The sequence below is a fragment of the Capricornis sumatraensis genome, chromosome 2 (assembly GCF_032405125.1).
Source record: "Capricornis sumatraensis isolate serow.1 chromosome 2, serow.2, whole genome shotgun sequence".
Taxonomy (NCBI): Eukaryota; Metazoa; Chordata; class Mammalia; order Artiodactyla; family Bovidae; genus Capricornis; species Capricornis sumatraensis.
In genome coordinates, this window is record NC_091070.1 from 1,939,808 (window position 1) to 1,952,519 (window position 12,712).

Consider the following 12,712-nt stretch of genomic DNA (forward strand, 5'->3'; position numbering starts at 1 on the left):
TGCTTAATTTGGACAGTTTGAAAGCTGGGTGTTATTTTTTGTCTCTGCCCACACCTGATGGCATTTGAAATCCCTGCAGCCATTTCGAGTGGTGTGGCTTTTGACCGATGCCCCGACAGAGATAAGGGGCAGGCGTGCTCCTGAATCCCAGAGGCGACCACGCTGTCCCAGTTACGGCTCCTTAAACAGTCCTTGGGTACCAGGGGCCGGAGGAATGTTTTCTGTTGCAGCCTGACAGCCTCAGCATTCATGACTGGTTGTTCTAAAAGCCAGGCCTTTAACTCTTCGTTACATGTGTTATTTTAACAGTTACGCATCTTTGAATACATGCTGGTTGGTGGGTTTCCACCAAAATGGTCTTCCCTGTATTTGAAACACTTCTGAAAAGTAAAGCTTCATACCTTCCTAAGTGACAGTGTGTGCCATACGTCAACAATGGTGAGCTTATTCTTTGTGCCCTAAATCTCGGGAAGAAATGTTTTTCTACTCTTGTCCAAAGCAGATTTTCTGTCTAGAACTAGCCCTTCAGAATAATATGGAGCACGCTCAGCTGTGAATGTTTTGCCATCTCTGTGCTGTTGAAATGACACAGATGACGATCAGTTTAAACGCTTGGACCCCCTCCTCTCTTAAGGAGAGTGCTGCAGATAGAGGGGTGGGAGGCACTGAATAGTGAGGCTTGTAGAATGGCAAAACGCACAGATGGAGTGGGGAAGATAAAATTCCTCGAAAGCACGAGCCAAGTGTGTGAGGAACTAAAATTAACCGTAGTGTGCTAGGCAGTGTGGGAGTGGGAAGCAACAACAAGCTCTGCTCCTGACAACGTGCGCGACCTTGGCCGACGTCTCGGGGCCTCAGTCTCTGTAGCGAAGCCTGGTTCCAGCTGACAATGTCCTTTCTAAGGTCTGAGACGCTCGGCTCTCAGATCTCGTGATAAGGAACGTTCCTTGGCAATTTAATTGCACTTAATGGAGGTAACGTTGGTGTTGTCTTGGCATGTGATTTACGCAGAGGTTCACCCCGGGGAGGAGGTGAGGAGAGTCCTGAGTTTACAATTGCAGGCGCCGAGGTCTCGAGTCTGAGTGATGCCGAAGGCCAAGGGCAAATGCATTGACCCTAGCTGGTCTCTCTGACCTGCGGCAGAAACGCCCTACCGGGGCCGCGTTGCTCCGTTGCCCCAGCCGTGCAGGTCTGTGCGCTGGGAGGGGAGGCCTGCTCGCCTGGCTGTGAAGACAGCCTCTCCCACTCCCCATCCTCCCCTTCCCTCACTCACCTCTTTCTGCTCCCCGAGCACTTTCTCCTCCCTTCTGGCTTGTCTTCTTAGCATCTTCTTTCCCATTATCAGCACCTTCACCTGGTTTCCCAGCCGTGCTTTCCCATGAGCCTCTGGCATCCTGGGGAAAAAAAAAGATAGAGCTGTGTCCCCTTCGCTTGTAGTTCATCTGGAAATTCAATCAACTTTTCTGTTAGTGTCGGGAATGGTGTGTGTGTGTGTGTCAGAGAGAAAGAGAGAAAGAAAGGGAAAGAGACTGTTACAGTTGGTGTGACGGCACTTAGGATTTTGAGATCAAAACCAAGCAAACTCAAAAATGGCAGCCCTGGGGACATGGTTCAGTACCGTGGAAGCCGCATCTGGGAGGTAGGGCTTGAGGAAGCTGAGACCGCCTGGTATCTTGTATTTCACGCTTATCACTTTTGCCACGCGAGAGTCCGTCCCCCAGCCACCTGGCAGGCCTTGCTGCCCTGTCCTGAGGGGGTCAGAACATGCCAGCCCCCAACCTGCCGCTTCAGCCTGCTGGTCACTTGGAGCTGAAGGCACCCGAGCGGAGCCTGGGCTTCCTGGGAGAAAGGCGTCCCACGCTACCAGGAAGAGAGAAATGTTCTTAGCGCTGGAGAAGGGGAGTTGAAGCCGTGATGGGTCTGCACAGAGACACCTTTTTCCTAGAATAACCCTTCTCTCCCATTCGTTTCCCCCATATACTTCCAAATCGCTTTCCCATTAACCCGTTTTCCCTTTATTCTGTCCCATCTCTGTAGTTTTATCACTCTGTGTTAAAAGTGTATGAACCCCTGGGTCTCACTGAGTCTTTGGGTGTCATCTCTTTCTGTGAAGTCACCTGTCCCATGTAGAAATACTAACATCAAGTACCATTTGTGTGTTCCTTCTTCTGTTAATCTGGCTTTTATCAGTTTAATTCACAGGTTCCAGGCACAGAACCGAAGAGGGTAGAAGAGAAGGCTTTTGTTCTCTAGAGAGCCCCCGCAGCTGGCTGTGTGCCCAGTGCCCCTGCTCAGGACATGCTCCGCTCTGGGGCCCTACAGAGCTGTTTGTCCTGCGGAGATTGCAGGCAGCTGGCTGAGAGCAGGGGTTTGCTGGTCTCTGAAGGCAGCTACTGCCCTTTTGGACTCCAGTGAATCTGTACTGCTCATATGAGGACCCCAAGCCTCATGAAGGTTAATCTAGGTCTAGGATCTTTAGGGGATGACCTTTAGGCTTCTGAACTCGGAGTGAACGTGCTTTATAATGTGAATTATAAGCCAGGCAGGTTTTCTGAGAACCCTGACCCCAAGAATGATCTGAATGTGACTTGAGGGACTGTCTGGACATTCAGGAATGCCTCCAGGCCCGCTGCGGCTAGGTGTGCACTTTGGGGATGGTGTGTTTGGGGCTTCTCTGATGACTCAGTAGTAAAAAATCCGCCTGCAGTGCAGAAGACATGGGTTCCATCCCTGAGTTGGGAAGCCCCCCTGGAGGAGGAAATGGCAACCCAGTACAGTACTCTTGTCTGGAGAGTCCCATGGACAGGGGACCCTGGCGGACTACAGTCCACGGGGTCTCAAAGAGTCTGACACAGCTGAGCATCTGAACACTCTTGTATCCGAGCAGAAGTCACTTTGGAGAAAAATCAAGTGGTGGAGAACTTGCCCATTCATTTCAGTCTGTGACTCCCAAGTCACGGACTTTCCATGCTCTGAAAACGCACTGTCATTCTGGCCGTGCCCCCGACAAGTGCTCACATAGCTTCTGGGAACTTAGGAGGAGCTGCTCACGCGCTTGGCCTTTGTGCTGAAGATGTGAACTGGCAAGATCATGGCCAGGCCAGAGGGCAGCAGGGGTCCTGGGCTTACGCTGAACACGCAGGCCCGTCTGCTCAGCTGAGGCTGCCTGCAGGGTGTCTGCGGGACTCTCTCTGGTTCCATGAATACTGTGAGATTTTTTTTCCTGGATCCTTGTCGTGGGTTTTGGAACTGAAGTCAGTTCTCAAAGCAGATCCCAGATTTTGCTGGTGAGGAGAAGCGCAGTGTGAAGGGTATCGGGGGCTCAAGCCCCGGCCCTGCCATCACGGCAGTGAGACCCTTCATGAGTCATGTGCCTCCCCAGCCATCACCGTCTCTGCCTGCAGGCCGAGGAAGTCCCCTCCTGCTTCCAGCTTTTCTCCACGCATCCCCGTCTGCACGTAGGAGTGGGAGGCCCCTCTCCTGGGAAGGTCTGCCTGCCAGTTTTGAGCTGCCTCTTGTCTGTGTGGGTCCCAGGAGGGGGAAGGAGGAGGAGCCCAGACTGAATGGTGAATGAGAGCTGAGGAACACGGGGAATGCCTTTCCCCGTGAAGCCCGTGCTTGTGAGACAAGATAAAAAGACAACGGATCCTTTCGAAATCTCGCAAGAAGTTTCTTCAGATGGAAAAATACCATTAGAAGTATGCAGGCAATCACTGAAGTTTTTGAGAATGATGGTTGGCACTTTTCAATTTCCACTAAAAATTAAACGCTTTCTTTATTTCGCAGATATTTAGGTATCACACACTGGAATAGATGCCGCCGTGAACAGAACAGACAAAATCCTCACCCTCCTGGGACAGACAGACTAGAGGAGAGATGAGCAGTGAGCAGAGTAAATGCTATATGTCATTTGCAAATAGTTGTAAGTGCTGTAGAGAAAGACATATACTTTTTGTGTTTTTAATTGGCTGTGCCACAGGGGTTGCGGGATCTTAGTTTTAATGCGCAGGGTCTTTTGTTGTGGCTTGCAGACTCTCAGCTGTGGCACGTGGAATCTTAGTTCCCTGACCAGGGATCGAACCTGTGCCCATGCAGAAGCATGGAGCCCTTCCTTACCAACAGGCTGCCAGGGAATTCCCCAGAAGGGCTTTATATACATATATATATATACATATTTTTTTTTTGGTGGTGACCATTGAGTTTTATTTTATTATATACAAATATCAAGGGCTAAAAATATCTTCAAAGAGTCAAGGACGGAGAATAAAGTGAAGCCATTTATTCATGTGGATTGTTTTAAATAATCATCAAATCTGTGTGTTTATGAAGAATGGATTCTTTTAAAATTTATTTAAAAATATAAAACATTTAAATTAGCTCTGGGATTTGCCTTTGAAGTGACATGTTAAAGTATGTAGGTGTACTAGTTTTTCCAGTCAGTTCAGTTCAGTCGCTCAGTCGTGTCCGACTCTTTGCGACCCCATGGACTGCAGCACGCCAGGCCTCCCTAACATCGCCAACTTAGTTTACTCAAACTCATGTCCATCGAGTCGGTGATGCCATCCAACCATCTCATCCTCTGTTGTCCCCTTCTCCTCTCGCCTTCAATCTTTCCCAGCATCAGGGTCTTTTCCAGTGAGTCAGCTCTTCGCATCAGGTGGCCAAAGGATTGGAATTTCGGCTTCAGCATCAGTCCCTCCAGTGAACACCCAGGACTGATCTCTTTAGGATGGACTAGTTGGATCTCCTTGCCATCCAAGGGACTCTCAAGAGTCTCCTCCAACACCACAGTTTTCCCAACAGAAGAAGGGAAAATTAAAAAACAATAAAATTATTATAAAATAAAAAAAACAATGTAAAGAAAAAAGAGGCGTCAAGGACATATACTATTTTTTTAAGGACGAATACTTTTAAAGGACCAACTGATGGGAATTATTTTATTCTCGCCATGTGCAAAGCCTGTCGTTTGGAGAGGTGGCATGGTGCTGCCTAATGTCATAAGGTCGCAGCCCGTGTGGTGTTCAGACCCTGCTGCTCAGTGCAGGCTCCACGGGCCAGCGGGCTCCACGGGCCAGTGGCCCCGGCATTCCCTGAGCTTCAACTCAAAACGCAGACCCTCAGCCCCGCCCCAGACGACAGCGTCACAGCCAGCTGCGGACAGGCGGTCCGCCGGCTCGTTCATGCCCTAGTCTGTGACTGGTCATCGGAGGCCCGGGAGTCTGCTCAGAGCACGTCTGCTTACGGTCTGGCGACCTTGGGCAGGACCCTCACTGCCCGTCGATGCCTCAGTTTCCTCCTGAGTGCAGTGAGGAGACTGGAGTGGCATTGATGTCCTCTGCTCTGGGCGAGTTCTTCTCTTTTTCCAAGTCTGTCCCTCCCCTGCCATCATGTTCCGCATCCAACAGACCAGACTCTCTCTGAGATGGCAGAGATCGAGACGGTGCATGGGGAGCTGATGCTCTGGACACTGTAAGTCCCAGCATGTGCTCTGATCTCTAAACAGAGTGTTCCAGATGCCCAAGGGGCTTCCCAGGAAGCTCAGTGGTAAAGAATCTGCCTGGCAATGCAGGGGATGCAAGTTTGATCCCTGGGTCCAGGAGACCCCCAGGAGGAGGGCATGGCAACCCACTCCCATGTTCCTGCCTGGAGAATCCCATAGACAGAGGAGCCTGGTGGGCTACAGTCCATGGGGTCGCAGAGTCAGACGCAGCTGAGCGCCTGAGCAGGCACACACAGTCCCGTGACAGGGACAGCGGTGCCTTCTCTGAGCGTGTAATACTGCTCACCCACCTTCAGTGGGCGTGTGCTTTGAGCAGAACCGCAAGTGCGGTGGCTGCTCTGTGGACAGAGCTCCTATCATCTCTGGCCAGGCCCCTCATGGGCCCAGGGGTTCCAGATGCTCAGAGGCACGTTACCTCTGAGGGTGCGTGGAGATGTGGCTTCTGATACTGTACCGACTGGTCCGTATTAGCACTGGGTATCACGCACTCCACCTCCTGAGGCAGAGACACCGCCCTGTGGCCCGGGCATGGAGCCTGGAATCTCGACGGTCTAATTTTGGCTCGGCTGTTCCGTGCATACCTCATTTTATTGTGCTTCCAAGATTTTTTCTTTTTTTTAGATTTTTTTAACCAGTTGAAGGTTTGTGGCAACTCTGCAACGAGCAAGTCTTTGGGGCCGTTTTTCCAAGACCGTTTGCCCACCTTGTGTCTCTGTCATGGTTTGGTAATTCTTGCGGTATTTCAGACTTTTTCAGTGTTATTATATTTGTTACAATGATCAGTGATCTCCAGTCTTACAATTGTGAAAGGATTATGGCTTGCTCAAGGCTCCCAGTGATGGTTAGTGTTCTTTTTAGCAATACGTAAGGTGTGTATGTTACTGTTTTAGACAATGCGATTGCCCACTAGATAGGCCACCATATAGCATGAACACAGCTCTACCAGCCCTGGGAAACCAAAAATCCCTGCGATGTGCTTTATTTCGGTGGTCCGGAACCAGGCCCCAAATACCTGTGAGGTGGGCCTGTGTTAACTTCTGGGGAGTTGAGGCAAGTCACCTCAGATGCCTGGATATCAGGCTGCTTATTGACCAGGTGAGGTTATAATAATAATCATTTCTACTTCCCAGGCAGGTTTTTGAGGCTTCATTCTATAAGTGCTTCTGAGAGCTATTTTTAAATGAGTGATTTCCATGCTTCAGTCACTACATACTAGCATGCTCTTTTTTTTTTTTTAAACGAGTGTGAAGTTCTCTTTCTGCTCCTCATGGTTTAATAGCTGGAGCGCTGATGAACAGGTTGTGGCAAACGCCTATTAACGTTACTCTCGGATTACCGTGGGTTAAGGAACAAACGAGGCATTGGCCTGTCTTGGCCTCTTTCTGACCGAGTCGCATACTTCCCATTGTTTGTGTCGGTCGCCAGCGTGACCTCTGTAAAGTTAGGGTCGATCTCTTCCAGAATACGACTTGGCCTTTCTCCTTATGATGAAGTTAAGGCAGGCTGATGTATGCCTTGCAAGCAAGCAGGAGGACCTTTTCAGCAAAGCACTTGCTCAATTAGGGAGCTGTTAATTGAACGTCGGTTTGGGGCTGTGGTCAAATTCGCAGCTTTCCCAAGCGTCTCCTGGCCTGCTGGGGGCTCTAGGAAAGCTGTCTTCATCCGTCACTGCTGTATTCTGTTGGTGGGGTCACTCGATAGCTGCGTCTCACCTTACTGACTTGGAGTTCCAGATGAGCCCAGTGCCTGCTGGGATCGGGTATTTTCAGATCTTTGCTCTTGTCCTGTGAGATGGACTTCTGGACTCACTTGACCGACTGCTTAATCAGCTGCTGTCCACGCTGCGTAAAGCAGATGGGTTCAGGGACAGTGTTTTATTAGCTGTGTAATTTTAGGCAACTGACAGGATAGCAAGTGAGCAAACACCACGTGCTTCCCTGGCGGCTCAGACAGTAAAGAATCCGCCTGTAATGTAGGAGACCCGAGTTCGATCCCTGAGTCGGGAAGACCCCCTGGAGGAGGGCATGGCAACCCACTCCAGTATTCTTACCTGGAGAATCCCACGGACCGAGGAGCCTGGTGGGCTTCAGTCCACGGGGGTCGCAAAGATTCGGAAGCGACTGAGCAACTAACACACACACACAGACACCACGCTCACAAACAGCACCAAGACTCCCGTGGGCACACCACACCTCCGCTCACGTTCAGGCTGCAGGGAAAGGTTGCGACCGTCACAACTTAACCACCAGAGACCGTGCAGAGGGCCGAGTCATGGACCAGATGTCTCTTGGTCGTACCCACCTTTATGTGGATTCTTTGCCAGGGACGGAGATCATTCTAGACCTCTAGGATTCCTGGAGGCCTGTCAGGGAACAGAGTGCTTCGTGACAAGGTCTTGTCAGGTGTGGAAGCGGCTGGGATACATGTGGGTTAGATCTGGGAGCTCTAGAAGGTCCTGGGAGGCGGTAACACTGGGATTGGGAAGCGGGTCTTGAGGGCCACGGTCGCCTTGACAGGGAGGTTAGCCTGGTCATGTCCTAAGCTGCCACCCTGTTTGTTGCTTTGGCCGCGCCAGGTCTTCTTTGCTGCACCTGGGCTTTCTCCAGTTGCAGCAATGGGGGACACTCTCCAGTTGGGGCGTGAGGGCTTCTTGCCACGGTGGCCTCTCCCGTTGCTGAGTATGGGTTCCAGAGCTCAGCTGCCCCTCAGCATGTGGGATCATCCTGGACTAGGGATCGAATCACTGTCCCCTGCATTGCAAGACAGGTCCTTAATCACTGGACCGTCAGGGCATCCCACGGTGTCATCTGAAGAGTTTATACCGAGAAGAGGGTCTTGCCAATCAGCATGCAGCCGCTCCTTGGAGATTTCCTGCAGATTTCGGGCTCTGATTGGGATAAAGGTGGCAGGGGAAACAAGGGAGGCGCGTCGGTCTGCTGGTGACTGGCCCAGGGTGTCGCGGACGCTCTAACCCTCTCTCACACAGAGCCGTGGCTCTCTGCCCTGCCCTGGCTCTCTCTGGTGCCCTTGGGAAGATCTCCAGTTTCCATCCACTGGAGCGCATTGCAGGGCAGTCCGTTGGGATTTATTGCCAGGACAGATCCAGCAGGAATGCTATCGTTTTGTTCTCCCAGCGTATCAATAGGTTGGTACAAGATTGCTCACTTCTGTCGCACCCGTTCCCCATTTCCGAGTGTGTCGGCGTCAGCACGCGCAGTGTTTGGACCACCCCGTGGCCTGGTAGGCTTCCTGCAAGCATATGAGTTGGATTCTTGACACATGGTTTTGGAAGTGGGCTAACACAGCACCTTGGATTTCAGTCTTGCAGGGACTGGCATCCCCTGAATGCGTGTGAGTGGATTAGTGATCACGTGATCCTTAGCTTGTATATTCCCTGGCTGAGTGACCCAGTTAGAGGCCTGGCCCAGGGACAGAATGAGCAAGGCTTGCTGGGCACTGTCAGGAAATCCTCCCTGCTGGGGCTGGAGGCTCCTGCCATCCTGCTCATGGGCACACACAAGAAGGGAGAGAGCCCCTGCTGCTGGTTTGGCCCTGGGTCACTTCCTTTCCGGCTATGTGGATAAATAGAAAGAAGCAAAGAATCCAGTGGGCTTAGTGTTAGAGCTTGTTTCATGGCGTGACATATGTCTTTTGGAAGGAGCCGTTGTGCATGGTCTTCTGATTTTTTCATCCAATTGTTAACTAAACTTGAAACATTTATGGGTTAATAGGTCCAGGGAGGAATGAATCGTTATTGCATCCTTATCCGTGCCCAAGCTGAGCTTCGGAGAGGCTGAGACCCGGGGAAAGTCGCAGGCTCGTAACTCACCAGGCTGCAGCAGACTCCCGCCCCGGACCCCGTCTGTGCTCCTGTTGTCTCTCACATGGCGAAGTGGCTCCATCTATAAAACGTGTGGTTGCTATGAATGACTGTTGTTGGTAAGGAGAGTTGGAAGCACTCTCGTTTCTAGATTACCTTTCAGATATTCAAATTCATGCACCAGTAGCATATGGCTAGGCCTTCTATTTTTCACTCAGATGTCTTCCAATGTGCTTCACATCAGGTTGGAATTTTGAAAATGCCAACTGTATACTGACTGAATGTGAGAAATGAAGAAAACTTTCATAAATTAAGAAAAAAATTGGTGATTTATTTTTCTGTGTTCAAATAAATGAGCTGTATGGGGTTTTTTCCCCCCATTTTGGTTTATTTGCATCTTTTAAAACATTTTTTTTAGTTTTTATTTTTATATTTGTATCTTGATAATATTGGCAGGAACAATGTTGCCTGTGTATCCTTCACTAATTTGCTACAAGAGACATCTACTATAGCACTTATCAGAGGAAGAGGGACCACGGTGGTCTTGCCCATCACCTCTGTAGGTCAGGTGCATGGACCTCACTTTGGGTGGAAGGAGAAGCCTCTGCTACCCTCAGATGGCTGTGTCCTCTCGGCCTGTCCAAAGTTTTGGTCCAGCAATTACCTGATTCTGATTTCTTCCCATTTCAAAGAGTTTCAGTTGTAGGTGCCATTTATACTTTTGTTGTTTACCAGGTAGGAGATTCTCAAGCAGTTTAATAAAGGAGGGATTTCATCGCAGGCTGGTCGCAGGGAAAATGAGCTCAGTGTATGAGTTTTGCATAACTTTGATCAGCGTCAGAGGCACTATTGCGGGAAAGAGCGCCGGCTTGTGAATCAGAAAACCACCCAACATGGTGGAGAGAGCTCCAGCACGCGGCCCGACGAGGTTCATGAGCTTTGTGATGTCTGCTTGTTGAAACGACCCCCACCCCCGCTGTCAAACCTATTAAAACGCACCGCAGTCCACACGCCGTAGAATTTATATGTCAGACATCTTCAAATCTCCGTTACTATTCGTTGTCAGATAGGACTTCATGCCCTACTAAGAGGAAATGCTGCCTAATATAATGAGGTGCAGCATTTCAGAGTTCACATGGAGAAAAATGTGCTTTTCTGGAACCGATGAAAGATGACTCAGGTATGAGCTGAGTTGCAGCCGGGTTGTCGAGACAATGCCGAGTTTTGTAGTGGTGCTGGTTCAGTTGGTCAGTTGGGTCCGACTCTCTCTGACCCCATGGACTGTTGCCCACCAGGCTCCTCTGTCCATGGGAGTCTCCAGGCAAGAACACTGGAGTGGGTTGCCATTTCCTTCTTCAGGGGATCCTCCTCACTGAGGATCGAACCTAGATCTCCTGCATTGCAGGTGGCTTCTTTACCAGGTGAGCCACCAGGGAAGCTTTCTTAAATTTTGTAGATTTTATTATAATTTATTTCTAACCTAAAAAGCTAAAACACCCATATAACTATTACTCATCTTTGGCAGGGCTCAGCATTTTGCCATTTTTGCTTCAAATATGTAAAAAATAAGACATGAAAGATATGCTCATAGACCGCTGTGTGCCCCTGCCCAGTACCAGGACCCAGCTCGCCCTTGTGCCCCGTGTAACCGCCGTCTTGAATTCGGTGTTTACCATTTCCGTGCATGTTTGTAAACTTTTACTGTATATGTTTGTATCCATTCATCTGTTTAGTGTCTTTAAAACCAAAAGTCCTAGTGGGTACTTGTTCACCAGTATCCATTCCCGCTTTTTTGCTTTTAACAGCAGAACCCCACAGTGTTAGCTGAACACCATCAGCTAGGATGGCCACGTGACCAAGTTCTGGCTGATGAAGGACCATGGAAAGGATGAAAACACCCTCTGAACTTTACCGTTAAGAAGGAGGCGCAAACCTTTTGAGTTCTCTTTCCGCCTGGCTTCTGATTAAGGCGGGGAGAAGAACGTGGCAGTAAGCTAATTAGCCCATGCGGTGGTTGGAAACTCACAGCAAGATAGCAGAGTGATGCGACTGAGGAGTTCTGGGTCCCTGCCTTCAGGGCATCAGCTGCCCACCTACAGCCCACTCACTCCCTGTCCTGTCACCGGGCTGCCCACCGTCTCAGGCTGTTTTGTGGGAATGAAAAACAAAAACATGGTTTTTATTTAAGTGAGTATTATTTGATCGCTATTAAAACTGACCCCAAAATGTTCCAATAGAAGTGGTTCCCATTCTGGTTATGTACACTATTAGTGACTCATCGTGTTAAAATTTTTCACTTAAGTAGGGAGGATTAAGGTAAACCACTGGGGTGTGATTCTTCGCATCCCAGATTGAGGAAGGAAAATAAGACATTTTACAGCTGCCCCAGTGGCTAGGTGTCAGTGGACCTGAGCCCATGGAGGGCACGTGAGTTGAGCTCCTCATCGTCCATGGAGAAGATTCGTACACACTGAGGACCCCTGACTGCTCTGTTCCCAACTGGAGACATTTAGAGCAAATGTCCTGATGATTGTTTGAGGATGAGAAGGAAAAGTTTCCGTTCCCAGGAGAATTTTCTTCCCACACGCTGTCTCAGCATCCAAGTGGACACCTTTTTTTTTTTTTTTTTAATTCATTCATTTATTTGTCTGCACCGGGTCTCCACTGCTGCATGAGGGCTTGCTCTGTGTGCGGCGCTTGGGGGTTTCTCTCTAACTGGTGGGTCAGCTTCTCCGTTCGGTGGCCTCTCATTGCAGAGCTTGGGCCCTAGAGCACGGGCTTCAGCAGTCACTGCATGCAGGTTTGGTTGCCCCCAGGCACGTGGGATCTTCCCAGACACCGGGTCGGACCCCTGTCCCCTGGACTGGCAGCATATTCCTAACCGCTGGACCGCCAGGGAAGTCCCCCAAGCGACGCATCTCAAGAGAGGGACCTTCCTGGTCAATTTCTCTTCTCCAAGAGGTTGCCCCCAGACTCCCCGTTTCCTGCGTGACAGACGGCAGAGCAGCTGCTCAGGGGAAAGGAGACCCTCACTCTCTGGCTGGCACTGTTGCAGCCCCAGCCAGGGTGCCAGGCTGGGTGGGATCTTGCTTTCTGCACGGTGACTCAGGAGCTCTGCCCAGAGGGGCGATGTCTGTGTTAGAACCCCGGGGGGTAATGGGGGAGTCCAGGGGCCCCCTCTAGTTCTTTCCTGTCCCACTTTGCAGCCCTGATGCTGTCTGATCACTCACTAGCTTGTGCCTGATCTCCTGGGTCAGCTTGGCTTCTGGCCTGAAAGGCAAGGCCTGGTCTTCGGCTTCCCTCTCACGGGGCACTTAGAACAGATTGCAGCAAGGCCCCGGCCCCTGCTCTTGAACGGGACTGGTACCATCCGTTCCAGTCATACTGGGTCT